The sequence below is a fragment of the Amphiprion ocellaris genome, chromosome 10 (genome assembly GCF_022539595.1).
Source record: "Amphiprion ocellaris isolate individual 3 ecotype Okinawa chromosome 10, ASM2253959v1, whole genome shotgun sequence".
Taxonomy (NCBI): domain Eukaryota; kingdom Metazoa; phylum Chordata; class Actinopteri; family Pomacentridae; genus Amphiprion; species Amphiprion ocellaris.
In genome coordinates this window covers 30265220-30281909 of record NC_072775.1, presented here as the reverse complement: position 1 = coordinate 30281909, position 16690 = coordinate 30265220, and the positions used below count along the sequence as shown (strand labels likewise).

General features: G+C 38.3%; 1 protein-coding gene across 14 annotated transcripts in view; it reads right to left on the bottom strand.

The window, feature by feature from the left end:
• Nucleotides 1-16690, bottom strand: part of LOC111580935 (rho GTPase-activating protein 12-like) — a 71971-nt gene that overhangs the window by 31826 nt on the left and 23455 nt on the right. The window lies entirely within an intron of this gene.

Here is a 16690-nt window from a genome sequence, read left to right as displayed (position 1 = left end):
ACTAAATTATGCTATTTTTAATGTAGTTAAATCATAAAAATATTGTAATTTTAGAGACAATTATTATTCAAAGAAAAGCTATGTATATCAGTGAGTGATAAATAGTAGATCATTTTGTATTTTGTCATAGGTTTTTGATCAAATCTACTGAAATCACAGAAAAAAGTACAGAATATCCACATTAAAAATCTGTATTTTTACAAATAGTAATTTGTTCTTTTACAATGTTTAACTGTATTATATTCTGCTAAAAAAATTATTTTATAGATATTTGCCAACATTTTTAAAGTGCGTATAGTTTTTCAACATTACAGTAAACAGGTTTTTAACTTATGTTTTATTTTCTTTTTGGTTTTTTTTTTTGTTTTTGACAGTGTAGAAAGCAAGCAGAGATGGTGAGTGTGAGACACAGACAGAAAAAATATGCTCTTCAGTAGCAGTGAATTTCAACAGAACAGCCTAGGCAGCATGTCAAACATTTTCCACTGAACTGGAAGTGGGAAAATGCAGTTTAAAAGGCTGAGGAGATGGTGACAGAGAACACCTGCAGCTTCATGCACCTGCCCAGCCCTTTCTCTCGACATTTTACTCGTTCCTCTAAAACCGTGGGTCACCATTAGTGCTGGAACAGTTTCTCGATTCATTGATCCTCAGTCTTTTATCAAGCAAAGGTGTCAAACACTTGCTGGTTCCACTGTGCAGAATCTGAGATTTTGCTGTTTTTTCTACATTTCAGGCATAAGTTGACTACTTCTGTGTTTGGATTGTTGTTCAGACCAAATCTATAGTAATTACAGCCCTAATCTAAATGTAGGAACATCACATTATTCTCTTGACCTCTCGAACAGAATTACTTGAAAAGCTAAATGTGAAGTTGTGCTTTAATGTGAGCTGTTCAGCATTCTCACCCAGTCAAGATAAACATTTCAGGTACCAATGGCTTTTGAAAACAAAAAAAAAAAAGCATTTAACTCACTGCCAGACAGCGTCTAACCTGTGGGTGTCTAACTTGACACAGCAGACCTCTGATCTGATCAGAGAGTGATGAGGCAGATGGCAGCATGTGGGTGTGATTGTGTTGTAATCCCCCCGTGGCAGACAGGCCACATTCGGTTCATTTCCTTTTCAGCACCACATTACAGAACACAACCGGGACAGTCTGGGTTCTACCGACTTTCCAAACAGACTCCGCTCAGCAAGCACTTTTATGAAATGTTTTAATGTGCATCTTCAATTTGCATATTTTAAAAAAGACTGACGACAAACAGCAGAAATCTGATAAGTCGTGCAAATTTTCTTAAAACATTTTCATATTTAACTGGGGCAGAAAAGTTACTGTATCAATAGAAACAAAACACGACAAAAAGCAATAAAAACAGACCTCAACTCCTCACGGAATGTATGATAAATGTGGCCAAGAGATAAAAATCTTGGTGCATGAAAACATTTGATCTGTGTGAGCGATGACGAGACTATAACTTTGCTAAAATAAATAAAAATATAAATACATTTCCAGCAGCTCCTGACTTGAGATTTTGTATGACTTGTTGATGGAAAAACATATTCATTTGCATTTTCTTTTGCGGAATTTCCTGGAAACTTGTTTGAAATTTGTGCAAAATTTGGACAGAAACTTGTCGATTGTTTCTCGGTCAGAGGGCAAGTAGCAGCATTTATTCTCTTTTTGTGTACAGCTTCACTAATTTCAACATGACAAGTAAACTTGTTACGTTGTAAACACATGAACTCTCTGTCTTGCATGTTTTACGTTTTCCTTTCTGCAAATAAACAAATTTCAGCACATTAACCTGTATGCTCACCCAAAACTTAATGATCCAGCAGATAAAATGAACCGTCAGAACTCCAAACCCTAACAGCAGGTTTAACAAGCATATTACACAACTGTAAAGTGCTGCTCTGTCTAAGCTTAATATAAGGATATTTCATCAAAATCAAGGTATTCTACAAATCTCACTTAAAAATTTCAAAAAAATAAGGCACTTGCAGCAATCAAATTCTGAGAAAAAGCAAAGATTTTGTGTTCCTCGGGATAACCAAGAAGCTTTGTGTGACTCTGCTGTGACCAACAGTCACGTTATAAAAATTCATGGACTTTTCAGCTGAACTGGGCTGAATTACTCTGCGTTGACAAAGAGCAGATAAGAAATAAGAATGGAAAACAATTAAAACTGTAAATACTGAAATATCTATAGTAAATACAGCCACTTGTCAAAAAAGTAGATGTTGATTATAGGTTTTGCAAATTTTTGTAAAATAATAATCATAGAACAAAAATAGACTTTTATACTGCACACAAGACATTTTAAGTTCTCTCTGCTTCTAGCCTCATTTGTGCTGTTTCCATAGAGATGCAGCATTTTATATAGCAGTCAAAAATGACCTCAAAGTGAATAAAAATGTGACTCAGCGAATGAAACTTCTTGGTTTTCAGAGGGATAATTGACTATGATAGCAAACACAATAACATTAAGTCTACGTGCGACAGCCTCTTTTATTCAGTTGAAGGAATCTAGAAGTCAGTGAATTTTGTAATCAACAAAACACTGTATTGAGGTGCTGGACACACATTTGTTTCCTTTCCTGCCCAAAGTTATCAGATCACACTATGACAGACACAGCTTCACTGTCGAGCAGCCTGACCCAGCTGGGCCCACTGAAAGAGCCGAGACTAAGCCCAGCAGGGGAAGAACAGCAGTGGCTACTATTTCTCCAGACAGTGACACAGGTCCTTCAAGGCCATCGGTCTGCATGTGCTGGATGTCCATTCATGGACATGAATGAAGCTATACGTCCATTAACCCAGAGAACAGGGTCACAACTCAGCCACGATGCACTGAGCTCAGCACAGTGTAAGTGGCGAAGATAGAAGGAGCCTCGGAGAGGAACCGCAATTATCTACGTAGACTTTATTCATTCAGAGCTAAATGTTGCCTTAAGTGAGGCAGCTGACAGAAACACGGTCTGTCAAGAACCATCTTAAAACGCTTTTTGTTCCCATAAGTGTTTGTTGCAGCACTGTTTTCTGGGCCAGGCCTAAACAAAATTACATAACGCTCATCAAAGGCTAATAGTTGAATACAAGAATTTTAAAAAATGCATAATAAATGGTGTCCCTCGATATTTTACACCAACAACAACACTTTAAGAAGACAGCAACCTTTCAGTGCAGGTTATTTTAACATCCAAACATCCAAATTCCATCGTTCTTCAAGCTCAAAGCAACTTACATGCTGTTAAGCTCTGCAAACACAACACAAGTCCGTCGTAGCACTGCAACATACCTTTAGTACATCCTCACACCTTTTGGATTACAGCCTCCTTCAGTAACAACGTGATGTGACACGAGGCAAAAGTGGTATGTAAAATCAAACATATGAATTCAATAACGACATGGTGCATTACAACTCGCCAACACAAGTAACAACAGATAACAACGTCAATATTTGAACACTTTAAGCAATCTTTGCAAAGCTGAAACAGGGAGTCAATTATTCTATTACAAAGAAATTATTCTGCAACTTGTTTGAGACTTAATTCATCATTTCAGTCATTTCGAAGCTAAAAATGGCAACTAGATCAAGCTTATTGGTGGGAAGTTGGTGTATGGGGCAATAAACTGTAAGGCTTTTGACTTTTTATCACCTGGTTCATTATTTACTGACAGTTTATTGACCAAATGATAGATTTTAAATGAAAATAATCGGTGGCAGAATCATCTATAATGAAAACAGCAGCTTTAGACGCCTGAGACTTTAGTGCAGAAATGCTATCTGACCATAATGACATGACAAATAGAAATCTAAACTGAAAAGGCAACGCAAGGCATTTTTATTTGTATACCGCATTTCAAACACAGGAATAGTTCAATGTGCTTTACATAGTAAAAAAAATAAATAAATAAAAATCCCAAGAATTAAAACACCCAGTTTAAAATAAAACCTGAAAGTTTTTAACCTGGATTTGAAAATATGAACATTTAGTGCTGACCTCAGCTCCCTTGGTGCTGCTTCACCATGTCTGGTTTGAACTCTGGACTCTACTATCTGACCTGAGTCTGTAGATCTCAGAGCACTGCTGGGTTTATATTACATTAACATATCACTAATGTATTCTGAAACCATTCAGTGACTTTAACCATTCAACAGAACTTTAAAATCTATTCTATGGGCAACTGGGAGCCAGTGGAAAGACTTTATAACTGGACTGATGTGTCCAGAATAGTCAGAGATCAGTTATTCATTCATGATGGATGCCTGGAAGTCAGCAGACCCTCGGTAATAACCCCAAACACATCAATAACATCAGTCTCATAGTCAACAACTGTTTCTTTCTACTTCGGGGCTCATGAAAAGTCATCCTTTTCCTTGATGCATCAGTGATGGCTGTGAGGTCAAACATGTGGGTGAGAAGTCAAATGCCAGCAGGGTTAATGAAAGAGGCGGTCTGAGGAACTATAGGTACATCAAAGGCTGCCTACAAGCTGAATGATGACTCAATGGTGCCACTAAAGTTCCCCAGTGAACTAGTGACAAAAAAGAACCTCCAACGGACAAAGACGAGATGAAGGAAAAACCTCACCAGATGCAAACAGCTGAGGGCTGGGACAAAAGATCAGAGGACAGAAACTGGTAGGAGGTAGAAGAAAACACACAGAGAAAACAAACAGAGAATATTAATCTTGTGACATAAATGAACTTGGGAAGCCACTGTACGTTCAAAGCCTTATGGAAGCCTGAGAAAGCTTCACAGGGCTGTACAAATAATGGAAACACTAAACGTCATGTGTTGAATGTAACAGTGGACCTCATAAATGAGTGCGCACTGGAAAAAGAGTGAGTCACGCCTGAAGCATGTCACAGTGTGGCCTTTTCACTGGCAGTGAAAATAACGGCAAAACATAGAAATTAGAGAATTACTGTAAGTGAGGCGAATATGTTGCGAAAGAGAATCACATCACTTCTTCATCCCACACTTGGTTTGAGTCACAAACGCTGCAACACCAGCTGAGACAAGTTTACCAGCCAGTGTTCATCGCAGAAAATCAACTTGAAATCAACTGTGACGTTTTTCCTCAGATGGCCAGATAACAGAAAAAGAAAATAAAAGATTTACTGATATAGCCCTCTGACACAACACTCCATGACAAAAACATCTTGCCCAGGCAGGACGTAACAAACCAAAGAGCCACACGAGCCTGATTCATACTTGAATGGATATTTTTCGAGACGGACGTTTTTCTATCTCTGTTGAGGCAAAATTTCAATTCAGACAAATTTGATTTTACAAAATATATCTGTACGTGAGAACACACAAGTTACTACAATTACCAGAGAAGACATCACATTTTAAATTGCAGAACTGCTAATGCTAACCAGATTGTAAGAAAACAGTAGACTATATATTTCAGGCACATTACTCAAAGCAACACGTCCACATGGATAAACTAACTTTAGAAGGCACTTAAGAAGAAATAAGTCTCTGTTTGAGTGACCAAAAATGTCATTTAAGTGTGGATGAGGGATCCAAACTTACATAACATATTATCATGGACAAGGCCTAAGTATAAACCACAGACTGCACCCAAGACATGGACATAGCGATCGTTGGTTTGTGGAATAGCCATTTGTAGCCTTGAGTTTGAGTTTCTTAGGTTGTTTTATAACTGGATGTGCGATGGATTTGACTGAGCACTCCTAAGAACCTCTAAGTTATACTCTGCTTTAGCATCTATTTTACTCTACATGGAACTAAAATTTACCAAATAAGCATCACACTGTATTGATGAAGACTTAAAACTAGCAACTGAGATCATAAAGTCTTTAAGAAAAACTTTCATGAGGCAACAGATGAAGACAGAAGTAGGGTGGTTTTCTCATATACTAATATACAATCAGACTTCTTCTTGAAACCAGGAGCCGTCACTGCTGGTCAGTGGAAAGAATGCAGGTTTGAGGCACTTTGCATTGGCTTCACTTTACAAACCTAGAGATTACATCCATCTTTTATATTCAGTCTATGGTAAAAACAATAACACATCAGCTCAATGCTAACTTTAATTAGCATTAGCATAACATTTCCCACAATGATGCAGCTTCAGTGGAAAATGATAGAAGGCTGCCTGTTTTTAGGAGGTCGGTGCAGTGCTGCCCTGATTATCTAGGATACTGGACTGACACGTATATAGGATATTCTTACTGGTGGACCCAGTTTGGCTTTATTTAGAAAGCAATAGAGATGGCTCTCTAAAACTGGAACTGCACAAAGAGAAACAGCACTCACTCTTGATCTGCTGTTAATGTACACTCACAGTCTAGTCTAACAGTCATTCTGAATCAACTTGTTCTCTGGTATCGCTGGCGTTTCCCATCTTCTTTGAAACCTTGAAATGATGACTTGAACTTCCTGGTGAACTGCGAACCCTCAGAGGCGACCTAATGCTGAACTAGTAGGTGCAAATAAAGTAATCCCCAATATTTCAGTGTTCCCATGGTGCCTCAGTTACTACTTAAGATGGATCTTCTGCTGTTTAAACATGACAATTTATTAAAGAAGCAGTGAAGCTGTTTCATGAGAGCTTTAAAACTTTCAACAAAAAACAGGAAATAAAGTGCATGTAGAGCTATAATTCTTAGCTGATTACTCAACTAAATTGACAGAAATTTCACAAGAAAATGGTCATTTTCAAAGGTTTAAACTTACTCATTTCAGCACTTCCAATCATGAATCTACAGCATACTCTGTTTAATCATTCTAAAAAGAATATATCTGTGTTTTGGTCCATTGGTTGGACAAAACTAGACAATTTCTACAAGTTTTGGTATGAAAAATAAATAGCAGATAAATCAATTGCAAAAATAATCAAACCTGAGCTCAAATATAAAACCAAACGTAAACCAGGATTATATTTACTAGCCGATGACACATTGGAAAACACTAGGCGAACACTGCACACCTTCAGGACCAGTAAGCCAGTTAAACACACAGCAAGTGAAGAGGTCAATAATTGCAGGCAGGAAAGCTAAGCAGCAGCATGCAACAGCAAAATGACAGAGTAATTAGAAAAGCCCAGAGTGTAATTAAGCTTGACAGCGCGCCCAAATACTCCCTCCAAAGTCTTTTCACAAGGTCAACAACAGTGCATAGTAATTGGTGGAGGGTAATGAGAAAATAATGCACAGCTCGAGCCACAACAATCTCTCCAAATCTGATGAAGAGACGGAAACAACCTGATTTAACTGTTTGGAGGAAACAATGAAAAATGCTTCCACATTAGTTTCATTGCTGCTTTCTACGGGACTTTCGCTCTCAGTCCATGTAGGTTAGTCTGCTGCATTTCCTGACAGAGCCTCATTGATCATCATCACGTATCCAAGATAAACCAAGAGACACTGCAGAAGGCTGGAAAACAGACCAACACAACACATTTTCTCTTCAAAAAGGAAACCACAAATGGCTCAGTTTAAAAAGTATAATGTAATAACTAATTTTGCAGTGTTTTCCTTATCAAATGAAAATCTTTCCTATCACTCACTTTTCTCCATTTTTTCTGTATCTTTCCTTCAAAGCTCATTTTGTTCTTTTTTGTACACCACAGTCATGTGTCGACCTGTTTCTGCACACCTTGAAGAATGTGGCGAAGGAGAAGGAAGGGGAAAAAAGATTTGCTCAAATACTTTTCTCCCTCTCCTACAGCTACTGAGATAAAGCTACGAGTTTCCTCACAGCCGCATGCCTCAACAGTGTACCTCTTTATGGAGGAGGAGCAGGAGGAGAGTAAATGGCAGGTATGAGGAAGATGGAGGCAGGAAGAGGAGATCCCCCTCTGGCTAAGGATGATCCTGCAGTCAGCCTGTAGCATGCCTGGACTTCTCCTTTTAAAAACTACTTCATGGGCTGCAGGCAAGTGTGTACAAAAACTACGCTGATGAGGAAAGTGAAGGTGTAGACCAAGAAATATCAGACTGTGAGGTAAAGATTTAGGCAGCATTTGACAAAAGAACGTGATATTCAAGGGAATAAATGCACAAGTAAGTGTATTTATATCCACAAACAAAATTAGGTCCCATTCTAAACCCGCCAGTGGGTTTGAAAGGTATGTAGTCTAACAGATAACAGAACTAGGTAACAGAAAGAACCACTAGCTTTTCGACTTCCCGATTCTCCTTCGAATAATCATGATTGATGTTTGGTTACATCTAGAAGATTAACCAACCCTAAGCTCATTAAAATTATCTTATTCTACGTGTCATTTAAAAATCTGCTAAAAAAAATCCACCACATTGTTAGAAACCAAAAATTCTACGTTTCATGACGTAACTGAGAAGCCAAGACTGACTCAGCAACAAAATTCAACAATTTTTGAGCTAAACTGCTGGCTGTGTTCACACAGAGCAGAGGAGGAGACACATATGGAAACATATTAGAGGAAGTGAAAGGGAATATAAAACATGCTTTATCAAGAAAACACATGCAGAATGTTCTCAAAAATGGTTGACAGTGCAGGAAGTAGTCAGCAACTTGTTGAAAGATACATTCAGCATGGTGAAATATCTGTTTTGAGTTGATGTGCAGGGTAGTGGGAAAATGTTTGCAAAAATTTAGGCAAAAAAAAAATCTAAAGCATGTGAAATTACCTTTTTTTCAGTACTATTAACACATGTGGGAACTGATAATATCTACTAAATTTCAGGCTTTTATATATTTTTTAAAAATAAGTCTACCTTATTTTTTTTCTTTATGATAATTTTGCTATACTGCATAAGAGACATTTTTGATTTCTTTACAGTTCTCGCCATTGTTGTGCTGTTTCCACAAAGGTGTAGAACTTTATAATCAAGTACAAAATGAGCCCACAGTGAATAAAAAATGTGACAGAAAATCCCCCCCCCCCAAAAAAAAAAAATCCCAGCAACTTCTTGGAGTTCAGAGGGTTAATGCACTAGAAACTACTAAACACATCTTGTCATTTGATAATTTCTGTTTCAATGAGCTACAATGGGCAAAGGAACCAGCGAGCTGCATCAGTAAGAAGATCATTAATTCTAAACTGACTTTGCAAAATTATGCAGCAAAACTGGTCAGACCACTTCGTCTACGAGGTGAACATGTGGTGTAAGAGTTTTGCTCCAAAAGTAAACGAAGTGTGAAATATCAAAAAACAACAACAAAAGATTTCACAAACTGTCTTTTAATTGGCAGTTTACTGAGGCACCGAATCCCAGCAGTGGCAATGAAGTAGGAAAACAACAAATAAGTGACCAGAATCTACTGTGTGAAGCTCGTGTTTGTAAATGTAAGCCGAGGAACTGAGAAGGGGACATTTGGATTCAGTAAAAGTAAACATGCAAGGCGAAATGACAAAAACGGAAAGGGAGAAAAAAACTGCACGGCACAGGTGTTGTTGTAGCCTCTCTTCAAAATGACTCCTGGCAGTTTTCAATCCGTCGGCTGCCACTCAGCGGGTGAAGCAACGTGGAGAGAGATAGCAACTGCTGGCTACGATCACTTCACTGACCACGCAAATCCTGCAAGGTCGCAGCGATGGGCACGCGGGGAGGCGGAGAGGTGAAAGAGGAAGAAAACTGCAACAATTTCGCAGAGAAAACACTGTAGTGCACTCTGCTGTTTCACCCAAACATGTCCCAGCCTGAAAATAAAAGTGAGACGTGGTGCTTAGCCTGAGTGAACGGTCTAGTGAGAAAAACTGCATTAGCAAAGAGGACTCAACGCTACCACAGGCTACAAATCTGTTTGTAAGAACTATAGATCCTACAGAGGTTATATCATATCAATGGAAGAGGCCAAAAATCTTCATCCACTTCAGATGTACATTTAAAACTGCACTATAGTTGTAATATGTTGGGTTTTAGTGCATTTCTCAACAAATCTTTGTGTGTTAATTTTGTCCATGAAAGATATAAGGCCTCATTTCAACTTCCTGTATTCCTGCAATTGATTTTTTTTTTGTCAAAAACAGAAGCAAACATCCTTTACAGGTTTGTTTATATGCTACAAAACTGTATGCTGTATGTTATTATTATTTTGATAGGTTTGACTATCCTTCATTACTTACTGTCACAATGTAAAGTAACTGCTAGGCTTTGGCAAATCTGCAACATTCCTTCAAAGCCAGATAAATGCAAAATCATGTTATTTGGAGGTAGCAGCATCTGAAATATCCAAGATAGTTTCAAACTGCAGGGTGTATGTGCTGTATACACACAACTACAGTAAATAGCATAAGTTAAATTTTTTTCCAAAAAGTCACCCATGTTTGGATCTCTGCATTTAACTTTGTAAGTACAATATCCTTCTATACAATTAGGGTCAAAACCACAAGGACAAGATGCTATCAATGACAAAAAAGTGAATAAAATACTGAATTCTTACTGTTTACCTGTGTGCTCCGAATTCCATGATAGTCTCTTTGTTTTTTGCACATTATTTTAGGAATTTCCTTGGTGGTCTTGACAGGAACAAACAATTAAAAAAAAAAAAAAAAAAGACATCTTTGTTGTGACTGGCTGAGAGTTAATCATGTTTTTCTCTCAATCTGCACACATTTTTTCTCTTTAGCCAGCGCTACAGAGGTTTGCATACCGGTAAGTCTTAGTTTCCAAGCACTTCCTGCATGGATCAGATTTTAATAATCAGCTGAATACAGTAAGCAGAAGACAATGCAGACAGACAACAGTAAGCATCGTGTGATACGACTTTGTATTCATATTTAAATCCAACCGTCCTCGAGTGGAAAAAAAGCTTTGTTTTTCCCGATTCAGAATACCAACCATTCACTGGGCCTGAACTTGTATTTCTGGTCTTGAATGCAAATGAGCAAAAGTGTGTATCGTGTCGCAAACAGTAAACCTGAACAAGACACATAAAAACAGCAGAACCAGTTCGACCGGACAAAGTGGGCTCACTGGGTTTTTCTCTGTGGGACAACAGGCGCAATATTATACATATAATGGTTGATTATATCTGCTTGGCATTTTATTATTGAATGCAGGAGGAAGAGGAAGAGCAAAAGGAGGAGGAAGAGGCAGGCGAGTCTCCTGGAATAATCTACTAATCTAATCTGAAATGGAATTATCGCCGGGGCCCAGTCTGAACAGGAAGTTAAGGAGCTTTCATCCTGCAGGAGAGGAGCTGACATTAAACTGACAGTGTGCAGCCAATTCCCCAGAATGACTCTGCAGGTTCGATTATTCAGTCTGTCGTGTTTGTTCTTTTATGTTTTATCCAGGCAATTCAATCACCGCCACGGCCCAGACAGAAGGTGTATTAGGGAGAGGATTTTCTTCACAAATCACTCTGAAATGTGCAAAGTGGTAAACAGAACATTGGGTGATGGGTTAATAAATAAGTGCAAAAGCTGTGAAGCAGGGACTTAACTGAGTTGTCCAGATTAAAATATCAACTATTTGACATGGATCTGTATTTTTCTTTTGTTCTTTCACTCTGGAGCTGTTCTCAAGCAGTAAGCTGGATCAAAACCAAGCCACACACGTCTCACTTTCTTCAAGACATAATGAAAGAATACTGATGTAAGTATGATTTCAGATGAGAATATGTGGGGTTATTCAAAAGTCCCTATGATCTGTTGATATAATTATCTCAATGAAATCATGTCAGTGAAATATAATCATGATTTTGAGCCTTTTGTCAGTAAAATGACAGCTCGGGATAAAGATTCAAAAGGCAAATGGAGCCAGAACAAAGTGGCGTTTAATGTTAAAAATGGGAATCTGTCATTTTAGTAAGGTTTAATTTTTGTAACAGCTTATCATTATCACTTAAGAGTTTCTGTTCATTGAGACAAATCGCACAAATCATGCATGAGCATCCCTCAAAGTTTAGCTACATTTACTGGTAATATCCAATTTTAACCTCTGAGCCAGAAACGGTATGTTTAAAGACATGTTTTCTTTTATTTTTTATGTTTTTTCTTTAAAATCACCAAAACAACAGCATAAATCAGGGCCAAAAACTACAATAAATAAAAATAAGTAGAAAAATCAGACATTGAACTTGGGAAAATAATATAAATCTAAGCTTAAATTTTTTATATTTCATCAAAACCACTTTATTCTGCATGTCTCATTGGAAATTTCACCAGAGACAAACCATTTACACAAACCGGATTTGGTGAAAAACTAAAGATTATGCACACCTCGTCGCAACCACAAAACCATTAGTGACTTAGCTGTGACCAACGGTCATGTGACAAACATTCAGGAAAGTTTCAGGTGAACTACGGGCTGTGTTTACACGAAGCTGACAGAAAACAAGTACAGAAACAAATCTAAAACTTCTAGCCATGTATGTGCTGTTTTCACAGAGGTGCAGGACTTCAATGAAAAATGAGCCAACAGTGAGTAAAAATGTGGAAAAAACACCATCAGAAAAAGCAGGGCTAGACATAAAGTGAGACTCATTTATATTGTCCCAGGGCATTGTGGGAAAGTTCCCATGGCTGTATTTCCTGTTGGTGTGGTGTCAATCACATGGATGCTGATCATAGATTTAAATAAATATAAGAAGTACTAAGAAATCAATCCTCAAACTGCACTCTAAGAACAGAATTAGCTGAATGAGAATTAACAGGATTATTTTAGCCTGATAACAGCGAGTTAGCCTGAATTACTGAAGTAACATTTAAAAAAACAGGGCACTGAAATTCAATTTGTAGTTATGCAACTGAACCATCTCACTATTATGCCATGCTCAGGCTGCTCCCATCGTGTTGAGGAAATTCAGCAAATACTTGTCGAAACACGTCTTAGGTAATTTAGGATTACACTCCAAATAAGAAGGCCCTGAGCTATGAAGAAATGTCAGAACCTGTTCAATGTAAAGTACATCAAAAGGCAGAAAAGAATCAGTCTGCAGGCACGTTTTCTACTTTTTGTCCAGAAACTACCCATAAAACACAAACAGTGACATTAATTTTAACTCTTAGCCTCTACTAGGTGTGTCGATACCTCACCTCAGTAAACCTGCTTTTCCAAACCCAGTGAATGAGATCTTGTGTCATGATTTATACATTTGTATGTAACTACGGGTTTACATATTGTGAAAAAAAAAAAACCCTGAAACATAACTAGAAGCTTAAATCGGCCATATGCCACGCTCAGTACTAGAACAAAGCTTAAGCTGGGATCATCCTATCATTGATCAGCAACCAGTTCATACCGTTACCACTTGCACACTGGTTTCTTTATCCTGTGACCTCTGCCCTGTTTGTCACAACCAGGCAGGACTCGAATGTAGAGCTTTGTGAAAAAAAAAAACTCATTTGCTTGACCCACTGACATATAAGTAAGGCATTAGGAGCTTTGAGGAGAAATCGTCTGTGTAATTGAACACTAAACCTGCCTGACTGATCTGTCCTCATTTCAGCTTCAGCTGCAGAAATCCACACAACATATGTGTAATTCCTTTACATGTTCCCATCGATACATGTTCTATGTTCGAAATGATGGGAATAGTTATGATAATGTTAGTAATGGTGCGACTACGTGAAAATGACAATGTATGTATTTTCCTGTCAAACACGAGGAGGTGAAACAATATCTGTAAATTATTCATACAGTTATATGAACACACAAACTGCAATGATTGCGGTACCACAAATAGGTGAACTATGCACAGTAGTTTTAGGGAAAAACAAAGGATTAGAAGCTGTTTTTTGGTTTTTTTTTTTTAAGTAAAGAAAATGTGCAAAAAATACATATAGCCAAAGAATACAAACACACCATTTCAAGTAGGTAATTGCACTTAAAGCCATGTTATTGAGATTTTTGTCAATAGAAGTTGTTCTAAAAACTGAATGATGCTAAAAGCTAGTTTGGTTGCAGATTTCTGAATTTCTGCTCAAACGTGTCTGACAATGACTGGATTTCTTTCCTTTATGTCAATGTTTTCCAACTTGTTTTCCAACACACTGACTGCCGAAGCTGATTCTGGGATGTGCACATATTTTCCATCTAACTGCAGAAACACGTCTCTTGTTGAGGAATTAACAGAATAACATTCCTCCTTTTAGCCTGATATGATGCTGGCAGGTGTAGACCTAAGATACGATGCTTTTCTGAAATATCCACACTCGCTGGCCACAAAAACTACTTAAACCTACATATAAAACATGTTAGATTCTTTTTTATGTAACATTTTCAAACAAAACTGCAGACTTGTAGCCTGTCAGGGGTTATCTGCATGTCAACATCCGTTTTTGGCCCAATGTCAATATTGAATTTTAAACCCTTTATATCCCAATACTGATAATGACGGAGATATCATGGCGCATCGCTACAAGCAGCCAATCAGAGCTCTGCAGACATAATAAAGAACGGGGACATCAGAGCCAGACAAGGAGATGCATCCATAAAAAACAGAGACAGGTGTGAACGTCGCTTTACAATCTTGAATTTCTTCAACATTTGTATGACCGGTGCAAAGATAAAACACCCTGCCAAATAGAAATGATCAAACAAAAAACACAAAGTCAGACTGAATAATTAAATGAAATGAAACAAACCAGGTGGAGGCTGCAGCAGTTCATATTTGAGAATCATATGTTTAAAGTTTCTTACAGTCTGTCAATGACTTTTATTTCCTGGACTTTAGCACAACTACGTAAGGATAGAGTCTGACAGCGAGAGGGCTACAGTTTTATAAAAGAGGAATGCTGTCATTATTAGATCAAAATGAGGCTAAATGTAGAACAAAAAATTCTGTTCCCACGTTGCCAAGTTAATCATCTCTGACCCTGAATGTAATTGAGGACAAAGTGCACACAGAGATGGTCCTTTCTGCTGGAAAGTGAGGAACTTTAGTGCACGGTGTCGGGAGCCAGACGAGCATGAGTACACATGGGCAGGGCCAAAAGCAAACCTTTATTTATATTTCACCAAGAGATTACATGGTGCACAGTTCACTGTCATTTAGTGGCTGCTCAGATATACACGGTGGTTTGGACGAGTTAGAGGCTCATCACTGGAGGAAAAGCAAGTCTTTCTCATGTATGGGGAGTCGTGTTGTTCATAGAAGGACTGTTGCTGCTAATGTACACTACTGTTCAAAAACTGGGATCATTCAGACAATTTCACGTTCATTCATATGCTAACACAATTGAACAAGGGTTTTCTAATCATCAACTGGCCTTTCAACATGATTAGCTAACTCAATGTACCATTAGAGCACAGGAGTGATGGTTGCTGGAAATGGGCCTCTACACCCCTATGTAGATATTCCATTGCAAAAAATTACAATTTACCACATTAACAATATCTAGACTGCATTTCTGATTCATTTAATGTTATCTTCATTGAAATAAACTGCTTTCTTTCAAAAAAAAGGACATTTCTAAGTGACCCCAAACTTTTGAACTGCAGTGTATGAAAGAAGTAATGTAATGGAAAGAGGTGCACATGATTAGCTGTTTAAAAAAATGACAATAATGTTTAGAGAAAGCACTTACGTTGCCACTAAAATTCATATTTCATGACACGAAAGAGTAAAGTTTACACCCAGTTCTGGTAAAGCACCGTCTTGAGAAATATTTTGTATATAAATCTGTCAACTTAATGTGTAAAATATCAGTTATTGTAGCCATGCAAAGTAAAATACATCCATCCATCCATCCATTATCTATACACCGCTTAATCCTCACTAGGGTCGCGGGGGGGGGGGGGCTGGAGCCTATCCCAGCTGACTCAGGTGAAGGCAGGGGACACCCTAGACAGGTTGCCAGTCTGTCGCAGGGCTACATATATAGACAAACAAGCACTCTCACATTCACACCTACGGGCAATTTAGAATAATCAATTAACCTCAGCATATTTTTGGACTGTGGGAGGAAGCCGGAGTACCCGGAGAAAACCCACGCATGCACAGGGAGAACATGCAAACTCCATGCAGAAAGATCCCGGGAAAGCCGGGACGCGAACCAGGGACCTTCTTGCTGCAAGGCGAAAGTGCTAACCACTACGCCACTGTGCAGCCCAAGTAAAATACAGTATATTTAAACTCCAAATAAACATCACAGAATATAGTGTCCTGTCTGCCTCCTCCCTGTCTCCTCTCTCTTCATCACTGCTGCCTCGAGCTCGTCTCACCAGCCAGCTGTCCAAACAAATGTTACGTAGCTGCCGCTTATGTAATGAAGCCCAGCAAGTGCTTAGCGCATCCTCTTAGCTATCGTGTCACATGCCGTCATCAGTTCAAACATCTCAGGAAGAGACCAAAACTAGCGTCTGTTCCTTCTGGCAGTGTTTTGTTTTTTTTTATTAACTCAATCGGCAGAAAAAGTAGCTGGATTTTCAACAATCAATCTATGGATCGCTGTGCACACTCAAGCGGAATGAATGGATGATAAACACAAGTGTGCCTGGAGCTTGTGAACAAAAGCCGCAAGATCAGCTGCTTTGAGAGAGAGAGCGAGAGAGAGAGACAAAGACAGAGAATGGAGAAAAATACAGAGCTTCAGCTCCATAAGCTCTGAGTGCGTGTATGACTGAAAGCTTTTCTAGATAAACTTTAGGGATCAACACTCTATGCATGCGTGACCGGGATCAAAAATCAGCACAATATACAGCAGCATGCCTGATGAAATTGAAAACAAACAGCACTTTACTTAAATCTCTCTGAGTGCAACAAACAGCAAACG